This window comes from Lissotriton vulgaris, chromosome 2_1 (assembly GCF_964263255.1).
Source record: "Lissotriton vulgaris chromosome 2_1, aLisVul1.2, whole genome shotgun sequence".
Lineage (NCBI taxonomy): Eukaryota > Metazoa > Chordata > Amphibia > Caudata > Salamandridae > Lissotriton > Lissotriton vulgaris.
Window position 1 is genome coordinate 324,070,673 of NC_141687.1, and position 20,748 is coordinate 324,091,420.

The following is a 20,748-nucleotide window of genomic DNA, read 5'->3' on the forward strand; positions in this document are numbered from 1 at the left end:
CTAGTTTAAACTTTGCCACACCTTGGGGTCTCACTGGACTCTATGCACACTATAGAGGTATAGTATATACAGAGCCAGCTTCCTACGTTAGTGTAAACCCTCTTTATATGTTTCCTTTAACAAGACAAATTCTAGATTCTATCACCTGGACAGGCTTCCAATAAGCCTTCAGATTTGCTGATTAACCAATTGCACACATTTACATTTCTTTCAGGTAGCAGGCACCCTGGAGAAAATGCTTACTTCTTCTTCAGCTGACTCTCCCTTCTCTCCTTTCACAGTAGAGAAGACTCTTCTTCTCCCCATCCAATTTGCCAGTACGCAACCCTTTCAGGAACGGATGTAATTTTGATCCAATTAATATAGCTTGGGAACATCATTCCCAATTTTACCTGCCCACTTCGACCTCTGCCCCATATCATAAGCTCAGGCTGGCAGTTAAATAAAATGAAGCAGGAGGAGGGCATGTAGTGCCCCCTCCTACCGCTTGGCCCCGATTTCACTGTAATTATGCCTCTGACCACACATGCAAACCATTTTCATTTCTCTTGACACTTTTAAAATGTTAACACTTGTATATTTCTTCTTTACTGACTTTCCTATAGAATGCTGCTTACAGTTGCCACATATGTGACCATTATTCTGTATGCTCTGGATGAGTATATTCTGAACACCTTATGGCCAAATGACAGGTATGTGGACGCATGGATGGAAATAATGCTTAGGAGGCTTGTGTGATAGGTTTTTTATGAATTATACTTTTATTGAGAGTACACGAAACAAAACAAAATGTTTTTAACATGTGGCTTTAACAAATGTTTTCTTCCACTCCTCTTCTCAGGGTCCATGGCAATAACCCACCATTCTTACATACGTGCCTCTCCTTCGTCCGTCCCTTCCTCACCAGCTCCTGCTTCAAGATGTCCAATGGCTGCACAACTCTCCAACTCCCTCTTATTTCTCTGTTGTCTACAACCATCTCTCTGCGATTCCAACTCTGTCAAGTTGTCGCCGCATTTCCTCTTTCCACTCTCTGCTTACTTGTCCTTTTTCGCTTTGTAGGTTGCCTGGTACGCCCAAACCAGCAATGTGCAATCACTCGTCTCTAACCCTGGTGCATCTACCTGGTTCCTGAGCCTCTAAAAGGTACTGTGAGAAACTCGCTGTACTTTCATCATCAACTTTAGAGCTCTCAGTTGTGCCCCATCAGGAACACCCATCCACAGACTAAACCCACCCAGGTACCTAGGGGCGACTCAATTATCTCCATGCACTACACAAGAGCGATTGTTGGATGGAAAAGGAAACATCTGGAAAAAGCAAAAAGTCAAACGGAATTCAAGGAGAAGTGAAACATTTGAGATGTAAACAGTGATGGCATCATTGGGAAGGTGTACCTCCTGATGGAATTTACACTCATTTTTAGGAAATCGATTGATATGTTTGCGTGTAAAATTAAGAACATGAATATTGGGCCCAGTGGAGACTCATTTCAAAGTAATCTTTTATTTTATGCCAGTGGTGAGCACTGACAGAACTAATGCAGTTTAAATCTCAATCCTGCCACTCACTTGTGCACATAGGTGGCTACTCGGGCCAGACAACCTCCACACTCGCTAGAGCTGCACTGTATTTAGATCACAAACGAAACACGTATTTGGGCTTACCAACAATATAAAGGGGCATTCAGTCGCCCACTGTCTACCATTGGTTGGTTTTAATGTCACTCTCATCTGCCTGCTTCTTATTTAATGGCTTGCCTTGTCCATCTTGCATCTGTCCCTCCCCTGGGTTATTGTCAATTTACTTGTGTCCTTTCACTGCTCACTTTTATAGAAGTCCTTTTTTATGTCTGAAGAACTCAAAAAGAGTGCATGTGTTTTCAGGCTGTCTCCCTAGTGTGCTACTCTTTCCTCCTCTTTGTGCTATGCTGCTCTCTACTCTTCCATCCGTGTGATTCTCCCCCAGCTCCTCTGTAATGCACTCGTTCATCATCAGGCAACTTTATTTCAGTTCAAAGAACCATACAAGTACACAGTAAAAACCAACAAAAGTACAACTTTAAAAACAAATTCAGTTGTACTACAATGATTGAGTTTGAGGAATTTTAAACCATAGATTAGGGCAAGAAAAGGGGTGTTTCAAGCTAAACTTCAAAGATGAAATAGTTGCCAGATATACATAAACCTCAAAACGAGTCCTAGGAGTGAATTTAGGCAGAATCTGCAATCCTATCCGGAAAAGTACTGGTTCATACTGCTTTGTGTCAGCATCTGTACCACCCTCAGGATGCTATAAGATTACAAACAGTTAACATCGTACAAGCAGAGCATAGTTCAAAAAGATAAAAAGAATATGAAAAGTTCATGTGTCCAAAGTGCAGTGGTGATAAGCTTCGCGTTAGCGGTAGAGAGTCATAAGATAAGGTGCCATCACAACTGGGTGATATTTCTATAATTGCTAAGCTTGCTAAACCTCAGTACTAAAACAATTGCCAGATTAACAAGAACCTCGGAAAGAAGTCCTAAAAATTAACTCGGATAAAGACCACTTGTGCCATCAGAAGAAACAATGGTTCATAATACTTTGTTTCAGGTTCTAACAACTCTAAAAATTCTACACAAGGGAATGATTTCAAAACAGTTGCAGTGCACAAGTCAAGAAAAGGAAACAATATTAAGGATTCTTATAATAAAAGCACATTATTATTAAACTTCTCATTAGCAGCTGGAATATGTGAGGTGCAAACACATCAATTAATAACTCCCTGGCATTTCTCTTGAGCGAATGCACCAGGCCCATAGTAAAAGCTTGAACAGTGAAGACAATGGATTCCTTGGTGTCATACCTCTGAATCTTACATGGTTCCCGATGGTGCTTTGTGCCCATAACTTGCAAACTGGGATAATCCACCTTCGGCGAGGGAGGGCATAGGTTGGAAAGAAGAAGAGGAGCAAGTGTTCATCCATCTCTAAGTGCGATGAGCAAAATGGGCAATTCGTGGATAAGGGACATATCCTATTCCATTTGTTTTTTAAAACATTTAGGGGCAGGATACCAGATCTAAACTTCATATGGAGGGTGAATACTGTCCAAATTGGACTCGAAGCTAAAATAGCACTTGCAAGAAATACATTTTTCGGTTCTGCACCCCATATTTTGCTCATACCAGGTCTGGTACACGATACATTCCCAGTGTGCTCACTTCAGCTTAACAAGGGTAGCTTTTTTTAGAATCAAAGGTGAATTCCAAACTCAGCCATGGGGTGCATACCTGTTTATCAAGTTTGCTTAGTTCTACCAGGGCTTCCCCATACAGTGTCAATCCCGGTGCAGTCCACAGGTGCACCCAGTGGATCAAATGTTTTCAAAGAGCTATATGATCAACTCTATTTAGTACCAGATTGATGCGTAAGGGAGTGAGGGTAGTGCTTGGGGGTAGATTGAACAGTGATCTAATGAATTTGTTCTCAGTTTGTGTTAGCAAAGATCCACCTAAGCCACCCCATAGCTGTGCTACGTAAATGGCCCCTGCGATGGCGGTTACCATGTAAACGTCCAGCGCAGGTGTTACTGCACCACTGGAGGTGGCCTTATATTTCCTGCCAGTAACAGATGCTCTCTGGTGCAGAATGGTCCTTTTTTTTGCTGTCTGCAGGCCCCAGGATGGATTATCGGTTATCGGCCAACCTAATGCCTAGATAGTCAAAGCACTTTACTTGTTCCAGTGTTACCCCTTCTGGCCTCATCCTGCCCCGAAAAGATCGGTGGGCTATCCATTACTAGTTAAACCACCGCCTTAAGATGGTTATCTATTATGCGCGAACCAGCCGCTATCATCTTGCAGAATTTATTTACATTCCCATTCTGTAGGGAATCTACAAGTTTGCCCCACTGACCTTCCTCCGACGACCTTTTCGCCTGGGTAACCTTACACTCTCTTCTGGCGTCACTTAATGCTCTACGGTCACCTTTTTGGGTTGCTTCAAGGAGGGATGTTTTTGCGTGTCTGCATTCACGTGTATACCATCCTAGGAGGTTTTTTTGGTGGTGGCCTCCTCTACCCTCCTTTGTAAGGAGGGATTTCAATGACTCCATAAGTTCACAGTGTGTGTTGACCACATTTTTCCCACTCTTCTCAATCCCTGCCAAAGTAGTTTTTCCATGAATAAATTGTATATTTGGGTTTGGACTTTAGAGTTTTACGCTATCGCTTTCCATTTTACATTCCTTTTGTTGTTACTAGTCTCAAGTGCTCTGCTAATGGTCTTAGGTAGGGGTTTTGTGTCCATGAACAAGCCCACTTGAAAATGGATGCTCAATGCGTTATGGCCACTGTTTGATTTGGTGACTACCTCCGTGTCAGTCACAGCCAGCCAGAATCTACTATCGAATAAGATATAGTCAATGTGACTTATGTACTGGCCTCTCTTAAAGGTTGGTCGAGGTGGTGAGTCAAAGAGGGAAGAGCCATTCACGACCCTTAGCCCATGTGTTTCTATAAAAGGTTAACAAGTTGTACAGAGACCCTGGACTGCCTGTTTTTGACACTGGGTAAAGTGGACCTTGACACCTTTAAGCCACGTGTTAGGTGCGATTAGTCCCAGGCCGGGAGGCCGGCAGGAATTTGGATGTTGCAGTCTCCTGCAATGATTTTAAGATGACTATACTGGAGCTGCTCAGTCATATTTAGAAGGATGTCAATAGTACCTGACTGCGAGTTTGGGGGAACAGAATGTAGGTATATGTTTAAATAATCAATGGACCTAGCCCCACGAGCCGAGTCTGTCTTCATCACATCTCCCAACAGGTCTCTACTGTTCGATGGAATTTTCTTTTTCGTGGTGAGCAAATCCATGCATAACCAAATCAGTGGCCCTCTTGAGGCCCTCGCCACAGCAGATGGCACAGCGTTATTTGTAAAAGATATGTACCCTGATCTAAAAAACGGTTCTGTCACCCAATTCTCCTGCAGTAAGATGATGTGGTGTTTGTCTATGAATGTGCCCCTCTCTGGATCCCCAAGTGTGAGGCTTACCCTGGCAATATTCAATTTAAGACCAGCTAACTCAAGTGTGAATAGCCAAGGTTATTGTACCAAGGAGTTGGTACTCGGTCTTCCTTTTCCCTCAATTTAAGACCAGCTAACTCAAGTGTGAATAGCCAAGGTTATTGTACCAAGGAGTTGGTACTCGGTCTTCCTTTTCCCTCAAGAAGTGTGAAAGCATTTAAGGGGTTTCCTGTGATATCCTTGTGGTTGTATGAGTTGCACGGAGCCTCAACCAGTGCAGGACTCGATAAAGAGAGACATTTCAACTACAGGGATGGAACTTCTCCGCTTATGTTTGCCATCAGTCAGTCAATGTAAGACAGATTAATTGCATGGACCTCAATAGAAGAAGCAGGAATTTGTGGGCGTAATTGTGAGTTCCTGTGGTGAATGGGAACTGATACTGCTGAGGAGTTGGGGGGATTTACCTTTATTCTTATTAGCGAGCCTATGGAAGGTCTATCTAAGCTCCAGTGCTATCAAACCTTCTACGAGTTGGTGCTTGGTCAACGTGAGGCCAATGTGGTCAAATGTAGCGTGCTCGTTGGTGTTTCGAATGGCCTTAAGTATGTACTCTCTTATGAATGATCTACGGCCTCTCATTTTTCTGAGCTAATGAATGACTTTGTTCATTAGTGAGTCATGCGATTCTGTAGTGCATGCCTGGTGCTTTAGAACAATAATCATAAATATGTTATGTTCTCATTTAGAGACCAATTCAGTTCCCGTTCTGAAACCTGCTCAGAGGCTTAACACAGGCCCTCGCAGCCCCTGCCGTGTGGGGGCCCCCTCAGGACAGCACCTGGAGGGGGCCCCGTGTGTCTTGCAGGGAGGCCCCCTCAAGTTTCGTTACGCCAGTGCACCTGCTGGTGTTAAGGTTCTAGTGTCCCACTGGTTTCTTTGGGGCCCTTCCCCTACTGGTGGATATGGGTGTCTTCTGTTGTGCTTTTTAGGAGGATCATGTTTGCAGCCAGGATGCGGGAAGAGTTTAGCTATAGCCCCAGGTGCCCTGGCAACAACCGGGACATTAGACTTCTGGGACAGGGTTCGTCGGGGCATGAGTGAACTATTGTGGCTATTGTGATAAATACTCCAGTTGAAATTAAAATGGCTACAGATTGTGTCCGTCTTTTCCCTCAGTTGCTGAGACTCTGTTGAGGTCCGCTGCTGGAGCGAGAAGCTTATCCCTTTTGCCAGAGAGCCCTAAATAGCCTGTTGATGTGATCTCTCAAGCTGTTTATCTCTTTTTTAAACACTATAAGCTGTGGGTGTGAGGTCATCGCGTAAAATGTGATGCTAGATTGGGTTTCCACTATTTGGATGTTATCCAACAGAAGCTCATCGAGGGTCCCTAATACTTTGAATCGACTGACACAATCGACAACTGATAAGGGATCTGCATGGGTCTGATCTGGAGGATTCATTCTATGGGGTGAAGGTTGGCAGGGTCCTACTAGTAACTTGGAATTAATGGAAGGTTCAATTCTAGACTGTGCTGTTGGGGCTGGGTTCCCAGGTTTAAAAAAACTATTTAATATCCTCCCTCTGCCCCTTCTCTGGTTTGGAGTCCTTGGTATTTGGACCTAGCAGGTCTTCTGCACATTTATTGTGTCAAGGATACAGTTTTCTGCAGAATGTCTTGGCTGTTTTGCTTGCTTTGCCCAGATCTGATTTATCAGTGGCCTTTTGTTTTACCATGATTGCCTAAGAAGATTGAACTTCTTTAACGCCTAGGTTATTATTGGCTTTACAGGTTGATATCACAGTAGGAGAGGGGGAGGTTTTGGGCATACTATACTTATATTTTGTCTCAGAACAAGAGGCCAATTGGAGATATTATACAGGGTAAACCAGCAGAAACCCACTGTGCACCAAAAATATCTTACATCGGGAACAAAGGAAACAAATAGCAAGCGAATCAATCAGGTCACTTATCACATGTTGAACACCCAATACGCTATGCACCAAAGCTAACTTGTGTCATGTGCAAAAGGAATAAGTGATCAGCAAATTAGTCAATTCACTGTGCCCCATATAAAACACCCCATATGCTAAATCAAGCTGAGTTGCCACTGGTGAATCTTAGAGAGGAAGATGATAATCAAATTCCTGGCCAATGCGCAGGGGCCCTGTTTGCGGATCACTCCTTCTATAGCTTGTGCTTGTAGAACTACGTGGCGTGCCTTGGTCCGGCAAGTTCAAAGGCCCCTTGAATGGAGGAGAGAGAGCGACTTTTGGTGCAACTTAAAGCAAAATTAGTCAAAAAATTCAGAAGATGATCTACCAGCGAAGCACACGCTGAGGCACCAGAGCCAAGCCAAACCCTTTGGGCTAAAGAAATGGTATGCAGTGGCCCTTAAGATGGGACATCAGCTAGATCAGCAAGGGGTTGTCCTCTGGGCAGGATATAGCACTACGCCACAGCACAGGCACTCACACTATTACTGATCACAGATCAGGCAAACACTTTAAGTGGAATACAACAGCTCTCCTAATACTCAAGGTTCCTACCAGACCTGCTGTGTCCCAAGGATTAGGCCTGTGTGTGTCCTGGGTGGAGGGAGAACAAGACCGCACCGATTCAAAGCAGGTGTGTCAAGGACCAGGAACTGCCTGTTGGGGCCCTGGGCTATTGGTCAACGTAGTCCCCCTTCCAGGAAAAGGCACCGGTTATGGTGTAGGAGCTCTGGTATCCCAGACGGTGGGAGAACAAAAAGCGCTTTATAGTGCCAATACAAAGCAGGTGTGTCAAGCACCAGTAGTTGCCTCCTTAGGCCCTGGATTGTTTTCCAACATAATCCCCCTTCCAGGAAGAGGCAACAGTAATGGATTAGGAGCTCCGGTATGCACTCATTCTTGTGTGCTTCTCTCTCCACGCTGCTTTCTTGCCTGTGTACTCCGTTCCCGACCCCATGATGCTCTCACTCTCCCAGGTTTGCTCTTTTGTCCCTGTGCTCAACACAGCTTTCTCTTGCCCATTTGCTTTTCTCTGTCTCCCACCTGTGCCATTCTTGTTACTTTTCCGTACCCACACCCCGTGTTGCTTCAATTCCCCACCCCAGGGCCCCATGTTGCTTAACCCACCTGTAACCTATGAGTTATTTCTTACCTAATGTTGCTCCTCCACAGCCCTCTGTGTTGCTTCTCAGTCCTGCCACCCATTTTAAACAAGCGTTGGCGAAGCCAATAGGTCTCGCCTATGCAAGAGCTATTGGATGTGCCAATGTGTTTTGCCATGTTGTGTAACAGCATTGCTGCTGTTCAGCATGACCAAACGTTAGTGGCATAGAGGAGAGGGGCGTTAAGTGGATTGCCAAAGAGTGAGGTTGTGTAGAGCAATGTTTCCCAAACTGTGGTCCGTGACACACTCCCAGGGGGTCTGCAGGCAGCAGTTTTAAAAATAGTGCAAAGTTCCTTGTATAATAAGCAGAGTTCGAGCAACAATAAAAGTGTCAAGATAACATCAGTGATTAATGTACCTGCTGGAGAGTGATGAGAGTTTTGTCCAGTGGCAGCTTTGGCTTATTTAATGTAGAAAAGAGGGTTAATATGCCTAATGCAAAACACCTGTCTCATGCATTTGAAAAAACAGTATTTTATGCGCATAAGTCAGTGGGTTACTGCTTTTGTCACAGAGATTCTTTTGTTACTGTGCAATTCATAAGTGACAATCGTAATCTAGCACAGTGACCTATAAACTTTTCAGAGAGCTGCTTGCAAACTGCATGATACAAGTTAGTAACTTATGTTTTTCCAAGTCCTTCATTATCCTTATGCTGCTAAAAAGGTTTATTTAGGTGGAAATACATTTGTATTGTTAAAGTCAATGCTAACCACTGTGTTATGTTCTGAATCCTGAGTTTGTGCTTCTCCAGACCAAGCACTCTTTAAAAATGCCTACCAGTATGAATGACATGTGAATCCTACACCTTGTAGTCCCCTTTGCATTTATGTACCATTTTCTATGCACTGATTTGCACGTATGATTCTGTAGTGTAGTTCCTATATTCCCAATAGGCTCTGCGAATTGGAATAATATATCCTATAGATTAGACATAGGACTGAGGTCGACTAGGTCTCTATCGAATATATTAAACCAGCTAACTCAGAGGTCACTAGAAACTTTCTCGAATTCACAAGAAGGGATAAGTTTCTGACAACCGCATAAACATGACAACTTTGTTTCCCAAGAATAAGAAATGTATCTCTAGAGTCGAGGAAACAATAGATAAGTATTTCACTCAGTCAATCGTGCATGCTTCATTTCTACAGAGTGCCGAGAACTAGAGACGGGCGTTTTAAATAAAAAGGGTTTATTGAACAGTCTTCTTTCTCATGCAAGAGAAGTGAACTGCTACAATTGTTAAGCAGACTGCAAAGTATAACGTGTACAGCGAGAACAATATTATAAAATAATACTGTAAGAGCATTGTATGGTTTCTAAGCCATATAAAAATACATACATAAATAACAATGACTAAAAATACTCATCTGGTGCTTCTAAAATACGCCTACCTCAATGTACCTAACCCAAGTCTAGTACGAGGGAAGAAGTAAGTATTGTGTAGCATAAGTTTTAGTTTTCTTTGCCAAGAATCTATCCAAGATTTCTCTTAGGTTCTAATCAGCTCCATACCTTAGTTTAGAATGAAGGAGGTCTGGCATCTCTGTCTCGGGACTCGATTTCCCAACACCCCGTAAGGGGAGCTTGGAAACACTGGAGCTGGATTCTCGGTGAGAGAACGGCAGCCTCTCGATCAGTGCGTCAGCTGGAGGGTCGGCTTCCTTCGGCACTTGCTGTAGCGAGCTGCGTCAGGCAAGTAGATAGTCGAACTGCTCCGAACTACCATGCATTGCTAGAGCAAGTGGAGGTATGTATATTTATACCTTGAAGGTGTCCAGGAATGCCATAGTTTGACTTAACGTCGGGCATAATAACGTCAGGAAAGAACCCCTAGGGAATAGTCGTTCTTTGAAAGAAACATGAGTTCTTGGACAAATCAATATTCAAGCAAGGGGAAGTTCCCTAACTGCTTAAGCCGATTTTCCAAGAAATCGTTGTGACGTTTGGTACGGGTGGAAGTAGACATGCCTGTATTTGGTCTGCATGGGCTATGTCTAAATAAGGGCTTGATATCTATGCCTATATTAGGGCAATGTAAATTGTACCTATATAAGGGCATGAATAGAGAAAATTCATGTTGGCACCGAAGCTGCAGGAAGTTTATAAAGAGACAAGAGAGGCGGGACACTTACCCCAGTCCATGCGTCCACTGTTGAAACCAGGAAGGGAGAGTGAGGACACGGCATCATATAGACCATTATCGATGTTAACCGCCGACTACAAAATACTGAGCAGCATATTGGCCACACGATTGTTGCAACATATGACCACGCTCGTACATGAAGACCAAGCTGGTTTCATACCAAAGCGGAACACGTCTGCGAACATCAGGAGACTGGTACGACTACTAGATGACTATCATCCAGGGACACAAAAACCAATGATATTGTCAGTAGATATCGAGAAAGCCTTCGATAGCTTAGAATGGGAATATCTATATAAAGTTCTGGGACGTTTCGGTTTAGGGGAGGACTATCTCCAATGGACGAAAGTACTGTATACATCGGTGGTGGCCAGAGTGAGAATAGGCTCGCTGATATCATCACAATACCCAGTGGAACGAGGGATGAGGCAGGGATGCTCCTTATCCCCATTATTGTTTGCCTTAGCAGTAGAACATCTCGCGGTTGAGATTCGGACAGGAAAACAATACGGAGGCCTAGAGAATAGAGGCGAGCAACAGTACATATTGCTTTACGCGGACAACCTCCTACTCTTCCTTGAGGACGCTGATAGAGCTCTGGCAGGGGCTAAAAGCCTGCTCTCAAGCTTTGGAGAAGTCTCAAGCTTGAAAGTAAAGTGGTCCAAGACATGTCTGTTTCCAGTTAGGCAGGGAGAGACTAGACCAAACCTAGCTCGAGCAGTGAACTGGGAAACCACCTTCTTGAAATACCTAGGCGTACACATCTATCACATGGCGGCGGACATGCTGGAGGGGAATGTGGGCCTTGGAGTGAGGGCGCTAAAAGGCAGCATGGCCTTCTGGGCCACCCTCCCGCTATCGGTGACAGGCCGCATATCCCTCTCGAAGATGGTGGCACTCCCTCGGTTCCTATACTATTTTAGGATGCTGCTAGTGAGGATACCCAGCTCCACTTTCAATTACTGAAGTCACTAATAGTGTCTTTCCTCTGGGGCACAGGCAGGCGTAGAGTCGCACAGGCGACGCTCATACGACCCAAAGTCGAGGGAGGGCTGGTGGTCCCAGACTTTGAGCTATACTACCTAGCAGCTGAACTGCAGATCTTAAAATAAAAAAATCGTAAATCATACGTTCTTATATAGCGCCTTTCACCGTAAGGTCTCAAGGCGCTTGCTTTGGGAACCCGTCCTGGCTTTTCCCTGCAAGATAACCCCTACTGGGCATCCCCAAGGTGAAAGCCAGGCATCCCATCGCGGTGGGGCCGTAGTGGAGATTAAGCAAGCTATTGCCCGGAATTGCAGAGTGTGAACCCATGATTCGAGTAGGCCCCGAGGCGAGAATTATCAAGTCCGTGGAAATTTTGAGCTCAAGACCCTGCCGCGTCGGGGATTGAACCCTGGTCCCGGCTCTGACCTCTGCGTCCGGGTCTGCCTCCTCTAACCGGTGAGCACACTTCTCCACCCTTCACACAAAAAATAGCACGGGAATTCAGAGGAACGGAGCACAAGAGGTGTAGGGGAACACCGCGCCATGTACTCTCATACATAGCTTTGCAGCAGAAGCTAGACCTTAGGGACCTTATCACAGAGGAGAAAACGATCAGACTCTGTTGGAACCGCTCCCAACGTAGAGCTGGAGTGCTACATCTGTATGCACCTGAGATACCACTCGGGATGGTAACGGCGTTACCGCACGGCGGAGACTGGTCACAATTACAGGTGTGGGAGGAAGCAGGATTACAAATGTTAGGAGACCTGTATGAGGATGGGGCTATGCTGCCGTACCAAACTCTCCAGGAGCGGTTTGACTTACCAAGAGGAAGTTACTTGTTGCATGCAACGTTAACTAGGGCGATACAGGCACACTGGAAGGAAGGACTGATGGAACCTAAGATGTCGATGGCCTGCCAGTACACCATGATGGCGGCAGGGACCTTTAAGGCGGTCACGTGCCTGTACTCTAGAATGCTCAATGAAGGTCTGCCACCTCTGGATGCACTGAAAGGAAAGTGGGAAACTGATTTAGGTAAAGACATCCCTGAGGCAGCCTGGGCGCAAATAGTGCAAATAGTGCAACGAGCTTGGAAGAGTACGAGGAATGCAAGGTTCCAACTAGTGCACTTCTATATATACAGAGCATACTTGACTCCTGGGAAAATCCAGAAATATTTTAAGGTAGAAGAGGCGGCATGCCCCAGATGCACGAGAATTGGGGTAGAATTGGACCACATGCTATGGTCCTGCCCAGCGATGGGACTCTACTGGAAGGAGGTAGGCGATACCCTAAACACGATAACAGAAAGGCAACTAGAATTTGATATGGCCACTAGTATACTACACTGGTTCCCCCACACATCCAAGAATAAGATTACAAGTAAATTTATAGATATGGGACTTATATTGGCAAAACGAGAAATTACGAAACACTGGAAGGCAACAGTGGGCCCAGCCAGCAAAAGATGGAAGGGTGAGTTCTTAAAATGGGCCATGGGTGAAAGCGCGCTACGATATCAGCTGGCACGTAGGCGGAATGACGATAAAGCACTAGAAGCAGCGGCGGCGTGGGAAACGCTAGTACAAGCACTACGGGAACACGAGACACATGACACGTGAGAAGGGCAGATCACTAATAGGAGGACAGCCTTGAACTATGAAAGGTACATCGCATAGCTCAACACATAGCCACTCCTGAGAGAGCATGTTAAACAGAGAACGGATATGATTGTCTGCGTCGGGGTGGGAAGTTAGGGAGGGGGGAGGGAAAGTACAGTTTTAGCAGAAATGAGAGAAAGAGAAATGTCACAAAGGGTTTGTTTTCATCCGGTACACTGATTACGAAGACCTAATCACACCATGTAATATGTAACTGTTGGGGGGCTTTTTGATTGAGACCTTGCAGACGCGATAACAGCTCTTCTGTAAAGATTTATGCATGTTTTGTACAAAACCCAATAAATTACGTTTAAAAAAAAAATTAATCGAGAAAATATACCCGGACCCTAAAACGCCACACAATTCATTGTCTCTATATGTGTGGGATGTAAAGTGCTCTGACATTCTACAATGGTATGAGAGATGCTATAAAACAAATGAAATACATGTGACAGAGGGCCTATGGAGTGATGAGAGGCACTGTTGGAGGGTGATAATAAGGGAATCATTTAAGAACGCCAACAAAGATTGTCGTATCCAGGTGCATAGTAAGGTCTTCATTAACTATTCTTTAAAAGCTAATACAATTCAATATATAATGATAAATGTGTTATAGACTGCACCATTGTTTCATAATTTTTTGGGTGGAGAGCCTCCCAAAGCCCCCTTTGTAGTGGTCAGGCTCACTCACTGCACTTGGTTAGCAATGTATGGGGACTAGTCCGAAAACATTTGCCCGGGCTGCTTTGGGTTTCCAGTCTGTATCTGGCAGGAGCAGGAGCCTTGTAGTGCCAAATAAAACCAACTGTTAGTCACAGAGATGCAGCACCAACCTTCCCATTAATTTGTTTTGTTTTTTTCAAATTCTTACAATATAAAATATTAAGAGGGATATTTACAACAGAAGTGGTACAGCGTGTCGTTAGCCTCCTTGGCTGGACGACACGCTCCGCCACTTCAGAAACGCAGTGCTGCACCATATTTACAAGAATATGGTGCAGCCCTGCGTTTCCCCCTGAGCTGGCGCTACACTTAGCAGTGTAGCGCCAATTCAGGCACTCTTGCACCAAAGTGCAAGGGTGTCTGCGTGCAAGGGAAGATTGTTTATGTACAGGAAGGTCCCCCTTCCTGCACATAAACAATTTTGAAATGCTGTTTTGTCACTTCTATGTGTGCTGCCACAATGCAGCACACATGAAAGTTATAAAATGTCATTTTTTTAAAGATTGTTTATGTGCAGGAAGGGTCACCTTCCTGAACATGAACAATCCAAGGTGTTTTGCTTGCACAAGGCAGGACACATGGAAACCGCAAAAGCGAGGCGAAATAAAGCATTTCTTCTCATTTCGCCAAGTTAAGACCAGGTTTTTCCTGGTCTTAACTTTGATGCAGCCCCCTATGTACGCTGCCCTTGTAAATAGGAGGCAGCCAGCATTAAAATCAATGGGTGTTGCAGTAGAAGGCCCACCGCAACACCCACTGCCCACCTCTTTCACGCCAAGCCTTGTGTGAAAGGGGGCCTTATCTACAAGGATGCGTTACGCCACTTTATGTGGCTTAACGCTGCCTTGTAAACAAGGCGAAGCCCCTATAGCCACTGGAGTGGAGTGAAGTGGTGTGGCTCACTGGTTAGAGGCAGCAGACCCGGAAGCAGAGGACGGCCCGGGACCAGGTTTCAATTACCGACGCGGCAGGGTCGTGAACCAGGGTCAGCAGACTCGATAATTCTCGCCTCGGTGCCTACTCAAAGCAGGGATTACACTCGGCAACTCTGGGCATTAGCTTTCCTCATCTCCACAACGGCCTCCCACAAACGCCGGGGATGCCTGGTTTAACCTTAGAGATACCCAGGAGGGAACATCTCACAGGGAAAGCCAGTACGGGTTCCCCAGTGGTCTATAGTGCAGGACGCTTCCGGGTAGCAGTGCGCTTTACAAGACACACACATTTACTGGAACGTCGCAAAAAGTGACGTTCCCTTGGGGATAGGGGCTTGTAAATATTCCCCTAAAATCCTTAGTAATTCGAGTCCTTGTTTTGTGTGCACACGTGTGTTTATTTTTTTCGAATTACTGTTTTAATGTTTGAAATTTAAATCCTACAAATTGCTTGGGGGTTCCCGGCTTCCAGTGGTGACTCAATGGGGTCCACAGGAGTCGAAAGTTTGGGAACCACTGGTGTAGAGTATCGCGGATTGGCGTAGAGTGGAGTGTCGCAGAGTGAAGTGTGGTAGAGTGGAGTGAAGTCACATAGAATGGAGTAAAGTGTCAGACTGGAATCAAGTAGAGCGTTGTAGAGTAGAGTGGCTTAGGGTGTTGTAGAGTGGAATCGAGTGGAGTGCCGTAGAGTGGCATTACGTGGAGGGGGTAAAGTGTTGTAGAGTGGAAGGGCGTAGTGTGTCATAGAATAGAGTAGTGTGTCGTTGAGTGGAGGGGCATAGAGTGGAGTGGAATAGAGTGGAGTGTCAAAGATTGGAGTGATGTAGACTGGAGTAGAACAGAGTGGAGTGGAGTCAAGTGGAGTAGAGTAGAGTGACATAGAGTAGAGTGGCGTACAGTGCTCTGGAGTGTCAGTACAGTGGCGTTGAGTAGCATAGAGTGGAGTAGAGTAAAGTGTCATAGAGTATCATAGAGTGGTGCGGAGGGTCATAGAGTGACATAGAGTGGATGGTCATGGTAGAGTGGAGGGGCTTGGAGTGGAGGGGTGTAAAGTGAAGTAAAGTGTCACAGAGTGGAGGGGTGTAGAGTGTCGTAGATTGGAATACAGCATCATAGAGTGGAGTTTTCCAGAGTGGGGTTTCATAGAGTGGAGGGGTGTAGAGTGGAGTAGGGTGAAGTAGAGTAGAATGGAGTGAATAGAGTGTAGTGTCGCTGAGGGGAGCAGAGTGGCCTAGAGAAGCGTAGATTGGAGTGCTGTGGAGTAGAGTGTCATAGAGCGTGGTAGAGTAGAGTAGAGTAGAGTGGAGCAGAGTGGTGCATAGTGTAGAACAGCATACAGTGGCGAAGAGTGGCATAGAGTGGAGTAGAATAGAGTGGCATAGAGGGGACTGGCATAGAGTGTTGTAGAGTGGTGGGGTGTAAAGTGGCATAGAGTAGAAAATGCATGGTGAGGTAGTGCACTGCCATTACAGACAACACATTTTTTATTGAAATGACCATTACATTTGCACAGACATACAATTTCGCAGATAAAGCTTTACATTGTACAAACAATAATGTGTGGATTTGGCATAACCTAGTGTACTGATTTGCTTTGATCACATTAAAAAATTGTTTCCAGCACACTTCATAATTACTCAAAAATATGTTTTATTTGTGCTTTGCTAATTCCTATCTAATCTGAAATATTTGCACAGTTAATTTACAGAAATTTACATTTTGTTGTGTGGCAAATAAAAAGCCTTTCCTTTTATACCCCCAGATTGTCAGAGTAATCCTCTCACTTTGAAGTCAAAGATAAGTAAACACCATGCTCCCTTGGAAGACAGAGCCTAACATTTGACCTCTGCCTTTGAATGCACAGCAAACGTGACAAGACGAGAACAAAATGTGAAGGCCTGTTTACAAAAAGCGAGCACTCATGGAAGAATACAGTAAACGTGTGTTGCTCCTCAGAAGGGACAAAGACATGCTGGACAGCCTAAAACAAATTCAAATGAAATTCAAATTCAAATGAAAAGCCGCCTTTGAATGGTAAATGGGTAACACTTGGGAGTGGGGCTGCTCCATTGTCTAGATAGACTGACTGGCATTAGGACAAGGAAGGGGAAACCAGTTGCCAAACCGATTTCTCAGGGGCAGTATCCCCCTTTGTAGCTACAAGTCTAGGTTAGGGAGCTCTGGACGCCGTAAGAGGGGTTATGCCATGTAGGGAGTCAGCAGAATGGTGTATTCTGGGATAGTCAGATGCCTTAATTCAATGGGAAAGTGGTCATCAGAAGGGGAAACCTAGTAGCCCATTGGCGAATGACTGCGTCTATCCTGAGGGCACTTTCTGAGTATAAAAAGAGCAGCCCTGGCTCCCAGAACTCAGATCGCGACTGGACTGGAAGGACCAAAGAAGGACTGCCCTGCTGCACAGTGGACCCGGCAAAAAGAGGCTGCACCAGTGTGGACTGAACTTGCTGCACCTGGTGGCTGGCAAAGAAGAGGCAATGTGCCTACTCTGTTCTGCTTGTGGAGGAGTTGTCTCCATAGCCCAGTCGAAGCAAGAGACTCCAAGGGTCAGTTGGCTCGCCTCCTGTTTGCAGCACTGGGCCACAACAGCTGAAGATACCTGCTGGGGCAAGATGGTGGGCTAGAATCTCCACACTGCTGCCAACCGTCACTGTACAACATCAGAGAACAGAAACCTATGTTCAAAGTTGCACCCGAGTACACTGGACTCGGGACAGTCGTTAGAGTGCAGCTTGGTTGCCCAGAAGATGTAATTGCCCAGGGAAGTATTTGGCTGTGACCGCAATAGCGGTAGTCCAGTGGCGGATGGACTTTTGCCAGGACCGAGGGACGTTGACTCCGTGGTTGACCTGTTGCAGCAGTCATTACAGGACATGGTCCTCATTGAAATTCATTGTAGCGAATGCCAGGTTTTCAGGGTCATACAAATGAGTGATAGCAGAATTTAGTCACAATATAAATGATTTTTGGGCAGTATTATACTCAATTTAGGAATTCTGTTGAGTTTTCCGGCGATTTTACCCTGGGCAGCAGTCTGTCATTTATTTCACTAGTGTTCCACTGTAGCTTCAACACAGTATTTTAATGAACTAGTGTTAACATAGCATTTCCCTTAGAAATTAACAACATTGTTTTTTTTTTATAAATTATGGTCAGTGCTTTAGTGAGGCAAAGGATACATTTACTATAAATTCTCAAATGTATTCCTCATAAATGTGAGAAAGAAAGTCTGGTATACTGATTAAAACATGAGCCATCATCTGCAGCCTGTCAGTTGATACCCCAATATTCTACTGCAGCTTCACTGCAGAGTTCTAATGAGCAACTAGAGTGCTAGCATTCTGTATTTATAATGAAAGTGTGGCACACCTGAAAGCCACCGTTATGGAATCATTGCTGTAAAACCAAATGTATTTCTTACAGAGAAGACTGCAGTAAAGCAAGAAAACAAGGAGTTCTTTTTGGCATAGAAATCATGGTTAGTGCTATAAAAAGCAAAAATAAGGACACATTTTCTGTTAGTTCTCAAATATCCTCCCATCCATGTCAATAAAACATTCAAAAATGCAGAGAAAAATATATAATTCCAAAATCAGCAGCAATCTGTCATTTAACTACCAAGTGAGTAACTGAAATTTAACCACAGAGCTCTGATGAACAACTATAGCACAACCACTTTGTATTTATGTCAAAAGTGAGGCAGGCCTGGACGCAATCTTGAGGGAATCAAACTGAAATTAATTTCCTACAGAGGATACTGGAGTTAATTAACAAAATGAAGGGTTTCTTTTTGTCATAGAAATTATGGATACTGTTCTAGAAAGGTAAAATGAGGTCTCAAATATCTTCCTCGTCCATTTCTGAAACACATTCTGACAAGTAGAGTGAAATGTACTTCCTGCAGCAGTCTGTCACTTTACAGCCTAATAATCAACTGTAACATCACCTTAGAGTTATAATTAATAACTAGACCTCTACCATTTTGTATCCTAGACAAAAGGGAGCTCTTCTGAACATAATTTTGCTCGAACAGGAGCTATTGAATTTAAATCCTTTTCTAAGAAGCAGGCGGAAGTAAATGAGTACTGAGATGTTAACGTAGGGAAAATTACAGTGGATTAAAAAAGAATGGGCACATTGGGTTTTAGTAATTTGAGGCATAACGTATTTTTTAAGGGACTAACAATAGATCAAGAGAAAGAAATCTGCATAAGTACAGTGTCCATTATCCACATTTGTTCACTCAACCTACCCTTTTTCTCAGTTTATTAGCTCCATAATTTTGAAGTAGTAACATTTTGGTAGACAAGAATATACATATGTGCATGATGGGAGCACCAGTTCTAGTTTGTACACTAAATTATAACTAGACTATTTTAGTAATTTTTAATGTTAGCTCGTAACTCATTCAAACAGCACCTCACTTTTAAATGTTGTACTTTTCAGTGAGTTTATATAAATATGTTTATGCACATATGCATTGATACTTCCGTGTGCCCATGATGAGGTATTAAAGAGTTCAGAGAGATGACCATTTTTGGGGATGTTTGCAAAATCAGACATTAGGCCCATTGATATGATATATGAAAGTTCATAGGAGGCGTGTGGGTTTCTTGAGGGTCTAACACTATGACCTCTTGGCCTCTGTTAGATATAGTGAAAATGGAGCATGTATTGAATTGTTTGGGCTGGGCTGCAGGGGTCCAACAGGGGTGTGTTCTTGCTCCTGTCCTTTTCCTACAATATGTTAACAGATTAGATGATGTTTTGTTTGCTAAGATTTGTGATGTCAGTTATTCCCTTGTTAACATACACGGACGGTGACGTTTTGCTCTATAGACTGAATTTGGAAGTTAACCCCACTAAAACCCTTGTTATGGTTTGTGGAGCTAGGAACCCCAAAATGCAGTCTTTGTTTAATCAGGGAAAACCTTTAGTGAGAACTAATGAGTTTTTGATTCTTGGGGCCACCTTCGGCTCACAATGTATCTGGTATCCATGTATTGGAAAAGCCAGGTTACGTTTCAAACTGTGTCGAGATTATGAATAACTTGGCATCTACCATAGGTAATAAGCTGATCGTCCCTTTTTTATAGGAGAAAATGCTTACCTGCCTTTACCTCTGGTTTTAGTTTGTGGGGTTACTAAAAGGTTAGTGGCTTCCATGCTGAAGAGAATAGAGTATGCAGAAGGCTTTTAGGTCTTCCTTCAAGTTGTTCTACCTTTTAATACATCAGTGTCTAGGTCTAGATTATCTGGAAGACCAGATTGACTTGCCCCATTATTACTATGGTGTTCTGTTTGTAGCAACCCAATGTCTCGTTTAACAGGAAGGTCATCATGGACTGTCTGTCCTGTTAAATGTGTCATCGGTTCCCTTGGGTGGATTACATCAAGAGTATGTGTAGGAATTTGGGAAGACTGAATGTTTTCTACAAAAATGGATAGGTCCTAGATTTAAAAAACAGTTTTGTGTTGGAGCCAGCGTGAAAGGAGGCAACAAATTTAACTAAGACCCAGTACCAGGAATATGCATGAATTCGAATCACACTAGGCTTGCAGGATTTAGGTTATGGATTATAAAATGTTATCTGTGTTTTCCCCTTGGACAATATGATCCTTCATCTGTTTTCATCTCTCCTTGTGACGAAAGATCCCCGCAGAGCCTGCTCCATTTTTCCTTTTTTGCAGATTTTATTCTCTTTAACAAGAGAATTTCTGCTTTGAGGGGCACGGGTCTAAAAGTAGACCTGCTTTGCCGTATTTGCAGCTGTTGAATAAACTTGCAATCTCTCTTAGTGTTATTACCGTTATCAAAAATGCCCTCTGTTTAGGAAACTAAGGCTTTTCTGATCCAGGGAGGAGAGGTTTCAATTTAATGCAATATTTTTTGTGATATTTATTTATCTTTTATTGTATTGTAACTTCGAAGATAATTTTTCGATCTCCTATTTTGTTAATATGAATTGTATCTGCTTTTATGATTATTATCAAATGCTCGTATAAAGCTAATTGATTGATTAATATGTGAAACTATACAGGTTTAATAGGTACATACTGTATTGAACAATTTACTTCAACAGGGATATTAATACCGATCTTAG

General features: G+C 43.9%; 1 long non-coding RNA gene across 1 annotated transcript in view; it reads left to right on the forward strand.

Moving 5' to 3' along the window:
- LOC147730269 (uncharacterized) overlaps positions 1-17,903 on the forward strand; it is a 91,624-nt gene extending 73,721 nt beyond the window's left edge. Inside the window, exons 3-4 of the long non-coding RNA XR_015308370.1 lie at positions 606-692; positions 16,389-17,903. This is a non-coding gene — a long non-coding RNA (uncharacterized LOC147730269). The remainder of the gene's footprint in view (positions 1-605; positions 693-16,388) is intronic.
- Positions 17,904-20,748: the final 2,845 nt, after the last annotated feature.